General features: G+C 37.7%; 1 protein-coding gene across 1 annotated transcript in view; it reads left to right on the top strand.

The window, feature by feature from the left end:
• Positions 1-283: 283 nt before the first annotated feature.
• Positions 284-18801, top strand: part of LOC115920737 — a 33560-nt gene continuing 15042 nt past the window's right edge. Inside the window, exons 1-2 of the mRNA XM_030977264.1 lie at positions 284-339; positions 16010-17307. The gene's annotated coding sequence lies outside the window, so the exon portion shown is untranslated. The remainder of the gene's footprint in view (positions 340-16009; positions 17308-18801) is intronic.

Genomic DNA, 18801 nt, shown 5'->3' with positions numbered 1-18801 from the left:
AATGTACACAGAAAAAACAATTGTGAGTTGAAATAGAATTAGGTACTTGAAATCTTGATTTAGCTCGACTATTGTGGTCAAGTTTGTACTGCTTACATGATTTTGGTCACTCAATGATAATTTTTTTTCAGTTGAGACACCTTAGCAGTCAGTTGAAATTTACTTTTCCTTATAAAAAACAACAGTGGCCTCTGTGAAGACCATAATGTATGCTCGTTATACTACCCTATTTTGATTCATAAACATTATTTTTCTTTTTTGTTTCTCTGCAGGATGACTAGATGTTTCTCTGCCATGACATCAAACCTCTTTAAGTTCTCATTGCGTAAGGATTTACAGGTGAGCATTTCTGAAGTCATTTTCAGGCATGTAAGAAAAATGTTTAGATAAGAAGTAAAAATATAGTGCTTGTATTGTCAGGCCTCTAATCACCTACTGACAGCCAGAAGGGCATTAATTTGTATAATTTAATGTGAAAGTAATGCCCTTTTGACTCTTAACAGACTGAAGGATCTACGCGGTTTAAAGGTTTCTTAGGTGTGTTGTAGGCTACAAGCCTAAGAACCAATGCATAGGGTCTCTGCACTTTCATATCTTCTCTGGATATATAAGCAAGTATTTATGTTGTGTGGATCCATTTGACACAAAGATTGGAAAAGGTACTTTACGACTTGCTGATTGTCAAGAAATGGCTTTGGATTTGTCCACAGTGATGTGAGTTTTGAAATGTAAGGATGATTTACAGTAAATACATTAATATCTACTGTAGATATACAGATATCACTGTCGTAAGGACTTTTGAAAAATCAACACGTTTGTCACTCAAAAAAAAATCCTTGTTGCTTAAGATATCTGTTGAAGGCAGAGAGAGGTGCACGTCCTTCGCAATGGTGCAAGCATTCTTGAGATTGGTTCTAAATTTAAATTGTTGAAGCTCGTCAAGCAAACAAAGTTATGTCTCTTTCAGTGCGTGCTCCTCGGTATGCAGGCTGTAATTTGCTAACAAATTTAATTTGTCAGAATCCTTTGCAGTTGTTTACTGGAGGGATATACTGTTACCGGGGACTCTGATGTAACAACAAGGATAAGATATAATTTGATTAGAGGGAATGCAATAGGTAAACAAAAGGAGGAACAAGCAACAAAGCGAGAGAGAGGGGGAGAGAGAGGGAGAGAGAGTGAGAGAGTGCAAGCAAGCGCTAAGAGAGCTTAGTAAGAGAGAAAGGGGAGAGAGACAAGCAAAAGGAAAGATTTGTAGGGAGAAGAAAAGAAAGGAAGATAGAGAGAGAGAGAGATAGAGATGGGGTGGAAATAGAATATTGGAGGGAGAAATGAGGGGGGAGAGAGAGAGAGAGAGAGAGAGAGGGGAGAGAGAAAGAGGTGGGGGGGGGGGGAGAAAGGAAGTGAAAGGAGAAATTATAGGAGAGAGGGAAATTTGTTAAAAGAAAATAATGCCTGCAATGCAATGTAGAGAGAAACTTAGAATAAATCAGAAGCATAGCTACGGAATAAAATAGATTACAGGATTAAGAAACTGTATGGAGTGAGGTTTATTACGTACCTTTAGTTACCACAACAAAAATGTTTGTAGAAGTATTATGGATCGATATGAAAAGGGTGCTTCTTTCATATGAAAAAAGCACCTAAAGGGATCAAGGAGATACTATATGAGAGAAGAATGAAAGAGTCAGAGGTAAAATTTTTCAACAGAACCAAAGATAAGTTGTGATGATAGGCAGGACAGGTGTGTAGTAAGACCTTTGGCAAATAGATAACAATTACAAACGAGAGGGGAAGGTTAAATTCTGCACACCAGGTGATGTCAGTATTTATAGTCTGATGGCATTACCTTAATGGAATGTTTAGACTACAAAGAATCATCTTGCACACTAGAAAAACAATATTTCATAAACAATTGTATTAAGTAACTGGTTTTGAAGAGGTTAGTCGACATGACAGCTTTCCAAACATTGGTGCATGCTCACGATAGGCACTGTCCAGTTTAATATAGATTTTCGTACAATGCATCATTCATACTAGAACGGGACCCTGATTCCCTATTGAGTTTTCATTCAAAACGATGCTCAAACTATGCGTTTTTTCGCTATACATCATTTCATCATTTGACGTTTCTTTACACTATGTTTAGATGAGAAGAGAAGTAACACTTATCGTATAGCTGCAAGGTAATCTTAATAGCAATACGGTGAACTCCAATGATACACTGAACAGGGGGGTTCAAGTTTGGTATTTCTGTGGTGGTTTGCAGGTGTACAGTCTATGCCCTGTACTATTTTTGCAGCAGGCAGGCGGTGTGTAATTACCGGTGATTGCTATCGATTTGAATTATGAAAGCAATCATCTCTCACGGCTAGAGGGACATTATAAAATCACCCGGGATATATTCTGCTATTTGGGAAGTATATTGGGAGATTGAAGCAACCCCCCCTCTCTCTCTAACTGTTAAACATATTATTAAAGAGTTCTCTTCTATCTCTCTCTCTCTTCTCCCTCAACCCCCCTCTCTCTCTTCCTGCTCCTCTCTCCCATCTCTCTTTTACATGTCTCTTTTTCCACCCCCTTCTCCTCTCTCTCTGTCTCTGTCTCTTTCTCTGTCTGTCTGCCTCTGTTTCCCCCTTTTCCTCTCTCGCCCTTTCTTTCACTCTGAACTCTACACTCGCTTCTCCCTTCCTCTCATATGTTTTTAGGAAGAAACGAAAATGCACACAAGATGTTTGATATTAGTTGTGCAGGCAAATTCAACTTGATATGAAGAAATGACATGTAGCCGGTGGCATCAGAGAAAGGTATATATATATATATACATATATATATATATATATAGAGAGAGAGAGAGAGAGAGAGAGAGAGAGAGAGAGAGAGAGAGAGAGAGAGAGAGAGGCAGATATATAGTGAGAGGTAGATATAGGGTGAGTGAGGTAGAGAAAGAGAGGGGGAGGGAAGAGAGTGGGAAAGAGAGAGAGGTTAAAGAGAAGGTTGAGTTCTGGGAAGAGGTGAACAATGATTTGTGAGCATTACTCATTCTTATTATGCAAGTGTGGAAAAACATCAGTTAAGACATGTTCCCTGAAAAGCATGGCTCTTCAAATGCCTTCATATTCTAAATATGCATGTAACATCGTAAAAATCGGGGGCCGGCTTTTTACGCCACGTGTTTGTGTAGTCCCATATACATCTTTCTGTGCAAGTGTTTGTAACTTTACCAAGACTTGGCCAAATTTCTTATCATTTCGATGATTCCAGAACCTTGCAATACACACAAATTCTTATAGACCCTATGCTAGATGATCAACCTTTTCTGGTCGGTTCCACACTGTTTCTTTCACAATGCAATCACATGACCAGAACTCAACTTCATCTTTAATAGGGGAGAGAGAGTGTGAAATAGAAAAAGAGAATGAGTGAGTGCAGAGAGTAATAAAGAGAGAGAGGGAGAGAGAGAAAGAAAGTGGGAGGGGGAGGCAAACATGCATGGGTGAAGAAGAGTGACAATTAAACAAACAAGTTGGCTGTCACCAGGTATACTAGATCTTTCTTTATTAAGAAAGACAAATACATTGTTTATAATCAATCACATAGCGTCAGAATTGCCAGGAGAAGAATAAATCGGTCATCATCACCAGAATCTTCACGTACATACTGCTTGTAACTGGCAATAGAGAGAAGAACGGGAAGCTGGTGGAAAAAAAGGGTATAATAAAAGTGGAACCGATTGCAGTAGATTATAAAAATAATAAATTGAAATGATGAAGAAAGTTGTGTATGTGTGTGTGTGTTTGAGAGAAAGGGAGAGAGAGAAGGGAAGGAGGAACAGATATAGTGACAGAAAGAGAGAGATGCTATGTGAGAACAAGGGAAAGGGAGGAGGCGAAATATGGGGAATAGAGAGAAAAGGGATAATCAGAAACAAGAGTGACACAGAGAAGGAGATCATGGGGAAAAGAGGGGAAGACAGGGAGAGGGAGAGAAGGAGGAAGAGAAAGAGGAGGAAGGAGAGAGAGAGGAGGAGAGAGGGGAGAGAGAAGAGAGGAAGGAGGCAGTGAGAGAAGGGATGGAGAGATACCTCAAGCACGATGATTGGTAAGTGAAAAACAGAAGAAAAAAGAACTGGCCTCAAAATTGATGATGAACGTGATCTCAAAACGTGCCAAGTGTTTGGTTTTTGTGCGAGGACGCTCAACCATTGTGTATGCAGCCTCTCATATTTTCCTCGCTCTACCATCGATCTGAAAATTGGCATGTCCATTTTTTTACAACCGTTTCTTAACAACTCATGTTGTTTGTTCTGAATCCCTTTATAATGGTACTTGAATAGGTATATCATTACAGAACATGTCAGCTTTTATTGATGTTATGTTGATTTGAGGTACCTTAATTGCTTTCTTCTTCTGAGTCAACATGAAGTATGGCTGTTTTATTTGGACCAAATTCCATTACCTACATTTTCTTCGCCTTTTTTTAGATGATGGATATAATGTCAATTGGTCTGTCAAGAGCCCTGCCATTTTGAAATGTGCTGGTAATAAAAGGTGGTTACCAGGTATAATAGAAAATAAAATTGATTCAGGTTACGATATATAATTATAATCTCTAATAGAGATATGACAAATGAATGTGAACCCCCCCCCCCCCCCCAGCTGGTCCTGCCCATTTCATCTTAATGACCTACTTCAAACGGGAACTCATGACTATGAATCTGTCCATTAATGTCTATCAAATAATACCCTAAAAATAAGCCTAATGTTTTGTGAAATATACTTCATACATTTTCTATCAGCACAAGCTTTAAAAAACATCAGTTGCATTTAATTTGCTTCATAAGCATTTAGCCGAAAAGAACCCCAAACTCTTTCCCTCTGTCTTTCTCTCTCTCTCTCTCTATCCCTTTCTTAGACACACATTCCTGCTCATCTAAAAAGAAAAGGGGGAAAAAAAGATTATTGTGGAAGTAAAATATCTGCTGTACCAGGCTTATGATATAATTATATGCAATCAGATTGACCTATTTTGTAAGCCAAGTAGATGGATTTAAGATTATCTTTTTTATCTTTTCAATCAGTAGATATATTATACCTCTGGTCTAGATATCATCTAATATGATAATTGCGTTCAAAGGTAATGAATAAATTTCCATGGAGAAAAGCTTTATGCAATGATGGTCAACTATCAGTATAAAAATATCAACAATGATATTATCCAAGTTATGCAAGTCTATCTAGCAATTTACAAACATCCGTTTAGAGTCAGAAGGATGTTAACTCGAATAACTTAGCACACAGTTAACACCCTTCTGGCTCTGAGCTGATGTTTGTAAAATGCTAGATAGACTTGCTTAATATATGTTGGTGTAGGATATAGTCTTCTGGCTGTTATGAATAATAGTGGAAAGTTGTATGGAATAAGGTTGGTTTTTCTGTAAAATAAATAAAAATGTAAATTTGCCAAGAAAGAGTAGCATTTTAGTGGAAGAGATTTTCTTGCGGAGGGGAGAATATATTGGCATGTCGTGGAGGTCAGGTTTGCTGTAAAATGAATAAAGCAAATATATTTGTGAGGGGCAGAAGGATTTGCATATTAGTGAAGAGTCTCTTTTGGGGTGGCAAATTAGATTTACACGATGAACAGCTGTATGAAATTAGGTCAGTTTTGCTGTAAAATAAAAACAGTTTTTAAGATGTCGCAAAACATATGTACCGTATCAATGGAATATCATATACAAGAAAATTATGACCAAAACCCCCAAAAAACAAGCATGAAAGCTAGAAAGTTCACACTTGTAAAGCATTTTAGTACACTGATCATGCTCAGAAGCTCTTTCACATGTATCCTTTTCAAATTTCTTAGTGCATTTTGACACCACTCAAGGTAGAGCTAGATTCAAGATTCACAGAGAGAGTTTGCAGTGTGCCACTTTTCCAAGGTGATAAATCTTTGAAAATCACTTTAGAAAAACAAATTCTCAAAGAAAGTTTGATAACACTTTTTGTACATAAAAGAATGTCTTGGGAACTTCATGAAGACTAGTAACTCCAAACTTGTAGAATATTCTACTACACTGATCACGGCTTAGGAGCCCTTTCACATTTACAAACATCGCTTGGTGCACGCGCTGATACCTCACGAGGGACAATTCCTTGAAGAATGATCCAGCAAAGCTCACACCCTTCACTTAGTTCATGATTATTTAACCACTCTGTATTTCTCTCTCTCTCTCTTTGGTTGAAAGGGAGAATTCACATTGTACCACTTTTAAACGTGATAAAGCTTCAAGACAAATATTTTCTAGAAGAAAGACCACTATTGATTCTTGCACATGCAAGTATTTTTTAGACTCTCGTCAAATTATGGTAGTGCGAATTGAGGTAGTGCAAACTTGCAGAAAATTGTTGGTGCTTTTACAATGTGATAAATATTGAAGAAATATATTTTCTAGAAGAAAGACCTCTATTGATTCTTGCACAGACAAGTATTTCTTAGGCACTCATCAAATCTAGGTCTGTCAAATTTTCAGAAAAATATTATAATCTGATCATGCTCAGGAGCTCTTTCACATGTATCCTTTACAAATCTCTCACACACCTCTCTGACACCTTATAATGGAGAGCTACAATACTTTCAATTCTGGATTTTGCCAGCATTGTTCAAACTGCACGTAGTAAATGATTATATGCACTTCTCTCTCTCTCTCTCTCTCTCTCTCTTTCTATGGTTGAATGATAGAATTTGTAGTGTAGTGCAGCATTTTTTTCATTTTGATAAATCTTGAAGAAAAACACTTTTTGTGTGAAAAGGTTTCTTGCACGTACCTGTCAGGCACTTCATAAAGCCTGGAAAACTCAAACTTGCAGGATATATTAGTACCCCTATCACGACCAAGGAGCTCTTGTATCCCTAAGGTCTTGTTCAGATATGCGACTCTAAAGTGTGGTGTTTTTGTCATGACACGAGTGTGAACACTTCAAAAGGCCCAGTGAATATACGTAAGAACTCTGTTGCGCTCAGTTGCTTATCATTTACACGCTTTAAAAATAACACTACGATTCATTGCAGCATTTGAGAAGGAGCCTTTACAATTCTCTTAGCGTGCATGCTAACACCTCACAAGAGACACCTAGAATATACATTCCCTTTCTGGAATTAATACCTGGTATTGCAGTATAGTTCACTGTACTATTTCTTGGACAATCATATAACTGCTGCACTATTCTCTCTCTTAGTGTATGAGAACCAGTGGTGTACATTACTTTCTAGAAATTTGTTTTTTGGAAGAAACATAAGTGAAAATTCTTGTTATCATTCTTTTCATGACAACTGGAAATTTCAAATTTGTAGAATATTTTCAGTACACTGATCACGACTCAGGGCTCTTTCACATACAGATATCAACAAGTAAATTATTCATACCCTTACCAAGTTTTTTAATGTTAAGTAAGAGAAAAAATGATTTGTCGTAATTTTTTTTTCTTGAGAAGGTGACATGTTAAAGCTTAGATCTAAAAGTATTCAACAAATTAAGGCCCTAATTCAAGCAGTCCACCTTTCATTCTTGAGTTACAGAAAAAGAAAAAAAATTGTCAAATCTCTTGGTGCATTAGTGACACCTACTTTATACACCAGCACGGTTCTCACTGCCATCTGTGGACAATTCTATAACAATCTCTTCGGTCAATTCTTCTTTCTTTGGTCAACTGACGGAACATGCCACAGTATACTTTTGTTATGTCAGATAAGACATTTGAGTGCATGCTCCAAATTGTGTGGCAGTATAAGGTTTCAGTGCAGCAAATAAAGACATACATGAAAATTCCCTCTCAAAGGGAAGAGTGGTTGCTGGATACTTTGATATGTTATTCCCTGAAAATTATAATTTGCACTGCGTGTCTTCTGTCAGTTTGCTTTGAAAGCTAAAGTGATAGTGGTTAATTATGGTTAATTAGGGCCTATTATGGTTACCGCTGAGATAGATTGTGGACCAAAATAGTATATTGGAATAAATTTGTTTCATTTTTAAAAAAGAGGATAATGTACAGAATTTAGAAACTGAGTTGGTGGGAGGGAAGCAGTATTAGATTATTAAATTGGGACAAGTTTGAGTGGAAAGATAACAAAACATAAAAGATTGTGATAGAAGGTGCATATGAGCAAGAGCTGAGAGTATAATAGAGGGGAATGAAAGAAGGAGAGGTTCAGATGGTGAGAGAAGGAGAAAAGAGATATTGAAATAGATCTTGTGTATAGAGGGAGAGAGGGGTGAGGGAAAGGAAACCAGGGAAAATGGGACAGAGAGAGAAAGAGTGGGGGGGGGGGGAAGAGTTGGGGAGAGAAAGAATAGTGGGAAATTGATAAAGTGAAGGGGAGAGAGGTGGAAGAGAAAAAAGAGGAGAGAGGAGGGGTGAGAGTGACATGACAAAATCAAAGAGAAAATAGGTATACATTGCAAAAAAGGTCAATGGCTTTATGATGGGGGAGGGGTTGGGGAGAAATATTATTTCCCAGCTTCGTGAACCCTGACATCCACAAAGCTGTTCCATGCATAACAGGAGTATTATCAATTCATCCGATACCCTATCAATATTTAGCATGTCTAGAGCCTGGCCTCATGGGGGCGACATGATGATATTTCATATTTTAATCTCCGTGTGAGTGTTAGTAAAGACCTTCATCTGCATCTAGAGAGGTTGTATGCATCTTATCCGCTTTCCAAGCTGAACAAGATGAACTTAAAGATTAAAAGTTTACTTTTTCCTATTAGCAAAACCATGTTGAACTGATTTGAAGTAAGGTAAATATGATATGTCATGAATTAAGCAAGCATAGCCTGATTAAATTCAAATCTTGCTTATATTAATCATGTTTGAAATAAAAAGAGTATATCTATCAATTTTAATGAATTTCACTTGAATTTCTTAGAAAAAAAGTTTTAATAGAAATGAATGCTTAATTAAAGAACTGAGAAATGAGTCTTGCAGACTCTTGTACAAAGGTCTTTGAACCAGGTAGCACAGTAAATGACTTTTTGACATATAATGTAAAAGAATTGTGGCATTTTTACTGCTGCATGTATTTGTTATACAACATTATATGTAAATTAATGCCATTAGGGATGACAAATGTATTACACATACTCACCAACTTTCTGCTATAGGATGAAGAACTGTGAAGCATTTGGGAAGGAAAATATTTTTAATTTGTACTCTCTATCTCTGTGCTATGAGATATAGCAATGCGAAGCACAATTCCGCTTCTACTATTATAAAAGGAGCGCTGGGTTTTAGCGCATCGTATGTTAACGTGTCTGAAGGGTTAAGCATGATGGAGGCACTGAGCTTTGACTGATGACGTGACTGGATCCTGAGCTGTATCAATATTTCATGTGTAGAGAGAGAACATCCTTGGGGATTGGAAGTTGAAACCGAGACTTGTGAATTTGCTCTTTTGCTTGCAGATTTACTCTTCTTATCTATAGGTCAATGAATCCATGACCAAGTGCCAACAGGCTGCCCACGCTCCCCCCCCCCCCCCTCCCAAGAGAAAAATGAAAACAGGAAGAAAGAAGTAATCAAAGTCTGGAGAAGTTTTGCAGCCGCTGATCAATGCATATGTATCAATCCCTCATGCTTGACCTTTCCATATCATACATTACTAATGACCTGTAAGCAAGCTATCTGTTGACTGTATGTTACAAGCACTGACAACATTGCCTTGGGGGGGGGGGGGGGGGGCAGAAGGAAGAGAATGAGGGGCACTTGCCCCATACCATATCAAATGGCAAAAACAAGGGGAGATGGGGTAGGTTGAGAGAAAGGAAAGGGAAGTTTGAAGGTGACATAACGAGAACATAACTCCTGCCACATCCAATATGGCCTTGTTTTCTCCAATTCCACATGCTTGTTAAATGATACCGACACCCCCCCCTCTCCCCCCTGAATTTTTAAAAACAAATTCTGTAGGTAGATCTATGTTATGCTATTGGCTCTCTGTACAGTCTTTCTATGTATTAGATGTAGCGTAAAGATCACATCACTCATGAGCCTCGTAAGCTAAGGAGACGGAAGTACAGTGGAGGTTGAGGAGAGTTCATATCTCATGTAGACATATGCCTGTTTCAAATACCATGTGCAGCCAAACAGAACTGTCACGTTGTCTTGAGACATCTATACCCACTTGTTTGTAAGTTACCTTCTTACGATGAGAGAGATATAGGGAGAAGGAAGAAAAAATAAGAGTGAGAGCAAGAGTAAGAGAATGAGTAAGAAAATGAAGAGAAAGAAGAAATGAAGAAGAAAAATAAAGAAAGAGGAGGAATAGAAAGAAAAAGAGGAAAAAGAAAGAGAAGGGGGAAAGGAAAGAATTAAATATATAGAGTGGGAGAAGAGGATAGAGGGAGGGACATGAAAACGAATTTACGGGGGTGATGGAGAGTTCATATCTCACTTAGACATATGCCCGTTTGGAATAGCATGTGCAGCCAAGCAGAACTGCCATGTTGTCTCGAAACTTCTATACCCACTTGTTTGTAAGTTATCTTCTTAACATGCAGTTGGACAGGGTTGGAATAATGTTAGATTGGGAGAGAGGGTGAGAAGAGGAAAAACAAGAGGAACAAGAAGGAAGGGAAGGAGAAGAATAAGAAAATGAAAACAAAATCATGAAAAATATTTTTAAAAAAGAAGAAGAAGGAAATAAAGAAAGGAAAAAAAGAAAAAAAATGGTGAGTGAAAGAGGAGAGAGCGGAAGGCAAAGAGAGATGGTTATGAATACAATACTACCGATTGATCAAGAGAAAGAAGGAAGATATATATATATATATATATATATATATATTGAAAGTAGGGAGGGAGAGGGGGGGGGGGTAAAAACAGGGAGGGATATATATGGAAATAAATTCAGATAGATTCTGGGGATGACTTGACATGTTTAGGATACCGTGTTCAGTCATGCAGAACTTGCATGCTGTCTAGAAATACTTCTACCCACTCGTTCGGAAGTAATCTACTTATCATGCAGTTTGATATTGGTTGGAATAATGTTAGATTGAGAGAGAGAGAGAGAGAGAGAGAGAGAGAGAGAGAGAGAGAGAGAGAGAGAGACAGAGAGAGAAAGAGAGAGATAGCAGGGAGATATAGGTAGGTGGATCAAGAAATTTTCTGGTGGTGAGTTCATATCTCATATAGACATACATGTATGCATGTTCAGGATACCATGCTTAGTCATGCGGAACTGTTATGTTGTCTTAAGACATCTATACCCATGTTTTTGTCAGTTATCTTCTTACCATGAATTTGGACAGGGTCGGTATAATGTTAGAGTGACAGTGAGAGCGAGAGAGAGAGAGAGAGAGAGAGAGAGAGAGAGAGAGAGAGAGAGAGAGAGAGAGGAGAGAAGGAGAGGGGTTAGTTACAAAGAGAAAGACTGAGAAAGCGTTTATAGAGAGAGAGAGAAACAGAGAGAGAGAGAAAGAGAGGAGTGGCACAGTTAGAGAAAATGGTTTTAATAAAGACAGGACATGAACTTGAGAGGAGGGGAAGATAGGTAGTGAGGTACAGAATCAAAAAGTTGACATCAACATTTATATACCAAGAGAAATGGTCAGGAAAGATTAAAAGAGAGAGAGAGAGAGAGAGAGAGAGAGACACGCACACACACAGACAGACAGACAGACAGACAGACAGAGACACAGACAGACAGAAATACGGACACATTATTAGAGGTTTACATTATATGGAAGACATAAATTTTAGCATAGAAAAGGAGTAACACATTATTCCATGTTCTCAGTTCACCTGCATGCATGGTGAGGTATCAACACAGACTCTCTGACTGACTGACTGGAGTATGTAAGATGGAGCTGAATATAGGGATGATCTTCTATGGATCTCCATCTCTAATCTATCTTTATCTCCCATGATACCCCAATTTAGCAGAGTGCAGTCACACATGTATCCCCTACCTTTCCTTGAATGTCAGTAGCAGAACTTGATGGTGCTTGTACTATAAAAAAGGGCACAATTTTTAAGTTTTCATACAAATACTGATTTATTAATTTTTTGATTTTTTAAAAACTGTATCTTCCCCTTTATTATATTCATGGGAGGAGTAAAAAGTACCCTTTTTCAACCATTAGAATATTGCCATATTTTTATGAAAGCTTGGAAGCTATATAGTCGGCTTTAAAGTTAAAAAAACATTTACATCAGTTTTTTTTATCTACACCCAGCAAAAAAAGAAAATGGACACTATTTATAGTGTTTTTAGCGCTTTCAGAGACTGTAACATACACTGTGCAACTTGTCACCAAATTTATCAACAATGCAAATACACATGAAAAAGAACGACTCGTTTTATATTGATTAATCATCCATTGGAATATTCTGGGGAAAAAAAGAATTCAGCATTTGATTCATAATATCTCTCTCTCTCTCTCTCTTTCTTGCTCTCTTTCTCTCTCTCACTCTCTCTCTCTCTCTCTCTTGCTCTCTCTCTCTCTCTCTCTCTCTCTCCCTCTCTCTCTCTCCCTCTGAAATGAAAAGAGTGTCAAGAAATGAGCTCTGTGATGTCTCCACACCCATTTATCATGGAGATAAGCACTTATACATTTATTCTGATGAGGATGGCATTCACACTCTGGAAATGATTTGTTTTCCGATAGGATTAGCCACACGCTATCACTTGAAAGTGAGGATGTTGATTATCTCTCCTTTCTTGTGAGTTTGAGAAAGACAAATGTGATGGGCTCAGTCGGCCATGTTTAATGGACAAAGCTACACATCTTGATCAAACGTGGATTATGTAGTAGCATTCTGTTACAGGTCTAACAAGGTCATATAAGGGGGACTCATCATTGAAGAAAGTTCAGTTGTAAGACATAAAATAACCCCAATAATCATATTAAATATATTCCATATGAAGGCTTGCAAGAGGGTGAAACCTGTCTATAATGACCACCCAAGGGAGACAACAATAGTGGTCTTCATACATATATGGGCAGGTTGTCTTTATATACAGGTTCCTTTAGTACATGTTTCAATGAGAAACCATTTTCAAGGGAAACAAAACATGTGGTCTTTGTAGACAGGTCGTCTTTCTATACAGGGGGTCACTATAGTAGGTTTGACTGTTCTAACAACTCACCTTTACCGTTATTTAGAGTGCAGGTATGACTGCTGCATCACAGAAATAGACACGCTCATTAGCGGATCTTCCTTCCAAACCTAAGCACTTGTGATATGTTCCCCAAGAGCTTTCCTCTGTTTGACACGTTCCCTCATTCCGCACTTCGTTCCCTCTTTCCCCATCTCATTCCCTCTTTCTCCATCTTATTCTCTCGTTCCCCATCTCGTTCTCTCTTAAAGGCTTTGTTTAACAATGTTAAATCTGAGATGCACGGCCCTACGTGTTATCAGTTTCTGCAATATGGTATAATATTGAAGCCCTAAAAGAATTGCACTTCAAAATGATCAAGAAATGCCTTAAAAAGTAAAAATCTTTGAGTGAACGGTTTTACCATACTCATTTTCCACAATAGACTGTAGTGTTATGAAAACCGTTGGGCAAACACAAAATTTAGTTTCGATTTCCAATCATAAATATCTTGATATTAAGACAGGCGATCGGCTTGTAAAAGTCATGGGGTTCCTGACTGACCTAAAGGTTTATAATTATCATTGCAGCATGAGCTAAATCCAGGATTTTTTTCAGAATCTGAGACAAAGTTACCGGATCTCTTTAACGGAGTTCTCGTGGCGTCGTGGCCCATGCCCTGAGAATATGGGTCGGAGCTACTCAAAAAGTGTGTTTGTTTCTTAGGGTACTTGTGTGTGCATCATCCTCTGATTGAAGGCCTGTCATTATTGAACCAGTTCTCGGAGCATTCTTTCAGAGAGTGGGGGTGGGGCAAGGAGGTTTGGGCATATGTATGGGTGGAGGTTTGTGTGAAAGTTTTTATAGAACTGAAATTGCTTTTCATTTATACACAGTGAGAAGGTAGAGTGAGGGGGGGAAAGGGTAGGGGAGAGAAAAAAAAGAGGGAGAAAGAAAAAGAGAGGGAGAAAGAAAAAGAGAGGGAGAGAGACAAAAAGAGAGGGAGGGAGAAAAGAATGAGGGAGAGAAAGCGCAGGGGGATTTAAGGAAGGGAGAGGGAGGGAGGGGGAGTGGGAGAGGAAGAGAGCCGGAGAGAGAGAGAGAGAGAGAGAGAGGATGAGAGCTAGGGGGAATGTTACTAATAAACAGTAGAGAGGAAGACATAGAGAAACAACAATAACAATTTAAAACTCAAACAAAGAACTACAAACAACAGAATATAAAAGAATGATTCACTTGAAAAAAAATATTTAAAAAACCCAAAATGGAAAAAGAGAGAGGATGACACTGGATTTGAAGAAGAAATTGGAGGCTGGACAAAAATACATTTAACTCAACATTGATCCTTTCCTAAACCAAAAAAAAAAACTTAATTACTAAAATGGGAATAAACAGACATCTGGCCAATGAGACCTTTATTGCGCTTATCATTTTAAAATAGAATCTATCATGATGTAAACAGTAATTCGCAGAAATTCAGGCGCTCAGCCATGGCATTCTATGATGAAGTGTCTTTAGAAAAAAGATGCCCTTCAGAGAAAGTGACCTTTCAAATGTAACAAAATAATCACAAATTTACAACCCCCAAGCAGATCAAACTTACAGCTTTCTCTGAAAAGAAGATTTGCATGATACTTAATGGCTTTAAGCCAAGGTTGTCCAGTAAGGATCGAGGGCGGAAATTCAACGTATCATTCCTCTTTATTTTTCCCTCACTTTGATTAGCTTCTGCTAAAGGGGACTATGTTTAAATCAGAAATGTATTTACTAAAGTATTAACTTTTAAATAGAATAATGATGAAGATGATGATGATGATGATGATGATGAAGAGGATGATGATGATGATGATGATGATGATGAAGATGAAGATGAAGATGATGATGATGATGATGATGAAGATGAAGATGAAGATGATGATGATGATGATGATAATGAAGATGAAGATGAAGATGAAGATGAAGATGAAGATGAAGATGATGATGATGATGATGATGATGATGATGATAATGAAAATCATGATAATAATAATGATGATGATAATGATGAGCACAATAAGTGACTTAATTCTTAACCTGGTCACTTGTAATTGATCTGATGATTTTTTTTGCAGCCATCATGTTATTTAAAAAAAAGAATCTCCAAGTTTGGAAGCACTTTATAGTGGTTGTAATAAGCGCTATATAAAAACTGAGTATTATTATTATTATACAACTTAAAATTATTGACATAAAAAAATGAATGAGTGCCGTAAATTTAAAATGGAAAAACAACCTTAGAGATATTCAATCTCATAGAAGGATGCATAAGTTCCATTTACTTCATTTATGTAAAAAGTTTTCTCATTTAGCCTGTATTCATTTCTTCATTTCTATTAGCCACCAATTCATGTCTTGATGTATTTCATATTTTTGGCCATAAATTCAAAATTGAGAGAGAAAAAAAGTTTAATACAAAAAATGCTTTCATAATAAAGAAATTCCTCGTAATGACAAAGAGGATTATGGGCTTGCTGCTTACACATTTCCTTTGACGTCACTTCTTCGAATCCTTCACACCATTTCATCTTTAGAGAATAGAAGGATGAAAAATATATGTGATTGAACAAAGAAATGTCAGATCTTGGCATGTTTGAGACAGACCCAGGGAATACATACGTGTTCTACAGTGCTTTTGAGTGTCTCGAGCAGTGTCTCAAGTTATATATAGCATTTTCTTTTAAATACCATCCAGCAAGGAAATCAAATCTTGTATGTCTCAAGACCGGCAGTGCAGAAAGATTTAACTTTCACTGCAAATATCTCCTTGGCAACTGTGTAATGGAGCAAATTCTTGTCATTTTGATGTAATGGTTGCACACTGGTGATATAGTCTGCCCTCACTTTTTCTTTACCAATTTTCTTTTGACAGATTATGTGAAGGCAACACGCATCCTCCAAGCTCTTAGGGAAATTGTCCTCTGGAATGAAACTAGAAGTTGTTGCGTGATAGCATCGTATATATCAGAGGGAACGGAAGATTGCAATTAGAATGCGAGGTAACGCGTCTGGAGTTACGAGCACCACCGTTTGCATTCTTGATAGAGAGCATTATTGGCGATGAGTATCATGCCCTGTGACGCAGAGTCACGTACCAGCATCAGGATTTGTTTGGAGGGCACTAAGAGTATATATACTTTGAAGACAGTGTAAACCTGTCAGGCAGAACTGGCAAGGCAGAGAGGGTAGCGAGGGAAGAGCGATCGCCGTGGATGGGGACGACTTTTTTCCTGAGAAAAAGGAAGGGAAGGAAATAGAGAGAAGAAGTAGGAGATGGTTACCTCTTTAGCTAGAATCTACAAGCACAGCTTCAAGCACTTTCACATTCTTTTTCTGCCTGGAAGACAATTACTTCATGTGTGAGAATTTGTTGTTGTTGTTGCCAAGACAGCATAGATTTGTGTGAGCGGTTGCCATAGCAACATTCTTCAAAGACTGTCTCTCAGCCAAGTGGAAACCAACGAGGAAATTGCTTGACAGAGATGCGATAGACAAAAGATGATATTTTGGAGGCACTGAAGAGATTAAAGAATCAAAAGAAGGAATTAGTCAGTTGGATTAGTAGCAGAAAGTAAACAACTGATGTGTATCTTCAGATATAATAACAATCTTAAGATAGATTACTTGACATAAATTTGTATGTATTAGCATGTTTCCATGTCTATGAAAGCAAGCATTGAAAAAAACTTTGTTGAATTATGAGCTAGTGGTGATCCGGACTAACATGATTGTAATATGACACAAGCATCATCATCCCAAGCGAAGACTTCATTGAGCACTAAATGTTGCTGTCTTCACACATCTTAATAGTGTGCTGAGTTTCAACAATTGAAGCCAATATACACCATCACTCTCCCAGATACCTAGCGTGAATCACAGCGGGCAGTGTGCGACCCCTGGACACACACGCATCTCCGGCGAGAGCGTTTAACGGCAGACTTGTCGGATGAAGCCTCGGTTGCCGTCAACGACGCTCATCTTTCACCCGCGAACCCCGAGGGCGAGACGGTTGACATGTGATATGCTGAGAGCCCGGACACACGACGCCCTGTGAACTTGACTTCAATACGATGCGTGAACCTTGTCCTTATCAACTAGCCTTTCATTTCCTCTGTTGATATCTATTGGTTGGATATAAAGACATTTTATCACTGCCCTGTAGCGGATAAGGTAGGTGTAGCTACGTACTCTCTCTAATTGCTTAGCTCATATCATGCTGCTGTTTTTCTTGAGATGATATAATGGTTATGACAGGCTGTCGGAAAGTATAGCTCGCAGGTGTATTCAGGTAGTTAGGTAGCTATATTTAACCGCAGTGTAGTCTTTCTTTCTGTCCATGTTTTGTCAAATGTTTATCTACATTACTATCAGCTTAATACTACATTTCTTTTTAGTTTCAGTGATGATTTCAAACATGTTGCAGTCCTCTTCTTTTCTCTTTCTCCAAGCTCTCTATCCTCCTCTCCTCTTTGCCTATCCTTTTCTTCCTTTCTTCCTTTCTCCCATTTATAATGTATAATTGTGTTTATGCATTTGAGCGTACCCACTACAAGCTATGCTTTCGGGTTTCGCGCCTTCTTCCTTGTAATACAAGTTCTTTAATTATATTCATGTTCCTACTTATAAATTGTATTGTTTGGAAGAAAATAAATGAACATTTGAATTGAATTGAATAGATTAGCAGTGCTACTCTAAATTATATCTACTCTATAAGGAAACATTGGTTATGAATTGACTGTCAATTCTTGGTGTAGTATATTCAACATGAATATATCCTTGAGACATTTTCACGTAATTCACGATAATAGGCTTAAGATTGGGAATTTTAATAGTATATTAAATGAGTATAGGCCTATATATTTATTTATCTAGCTTCCCTCCCCACTAAAAGTCTGTAGTAATACTTGAAGATATCCTGAACATCAGGTCCTCATTTCATCGTTCATTCATGTGCTGCTAGTGTTGTTCCTGTTATTCTCATCACATTGATGACATGTGATGACCATCGATCTCCTCTACAATCCTGTGTATCACCATGCAAATTATGAAGGCATTCTTGGGAAACGGTTTTGTTCTATGACAGTGATCAATTTTTGATGTATGAGTAAAATCCTTAGTTTTTGGAAAGAAATTTCATTTGTTGACAATGTAAAACAGATGAAAATAAATGCATCTATACCTTCTAAAACCCTGTGTTACACAATGAATGCAGTATCATACTAATTATAGAGTTATTCTCAATACGTTTATCATGTATGACACAAATTCATTCTATCTGAATGTGACGTCAAAGACAATTCTTGATATTTGGAAAAAAATTCCCTACTGAAATGCAAAACAAATAACAAATACATTTTCACAAAGATATGTGAGCTTCCCAGTGATATATATCTTGAATGTGGGTGGATGCAAATGTTTCAAATGCTGAGAAAAACAACTGCATCTTCTCTCTAAAGAGATAAGAATTATATATCACATCTCAATCTCTCAGACTTCCTTCATTCTGTTGAAAGGCCAAAAGAAAGTGGGCTTAAATTCAACCATGTCATATGTAATACTATTATGCCCCTATCATGCACTCTCCATTGTTATTCCACTCCCCGCAAATCGAATTGGTAAGGAAATATTCATCGTCGCTTGTCGTCTATTTCATGAGAGGTTTGA

This window comes from Strongylocentrotus purpuratus, unplaced genomic scaffold, assembly GCF_000002235.5.
Source record: "Strongylocentrotus purpuratus isolate Spur 01 unplaced genomic scaffold, Spur_5.0 spur5_scaffold_9, whole genome shotgun sequence".
NCBI lineage: Eukaryota > Metazoa > Echinodermata > Echinoidea > Camarodonta > Strongylocentrotidae > Strongylocentrotus > Strongylocentrotus purpuratus.
This window is presented reverse-complemented; position numbering and strand designations above follow the sequence as displayed.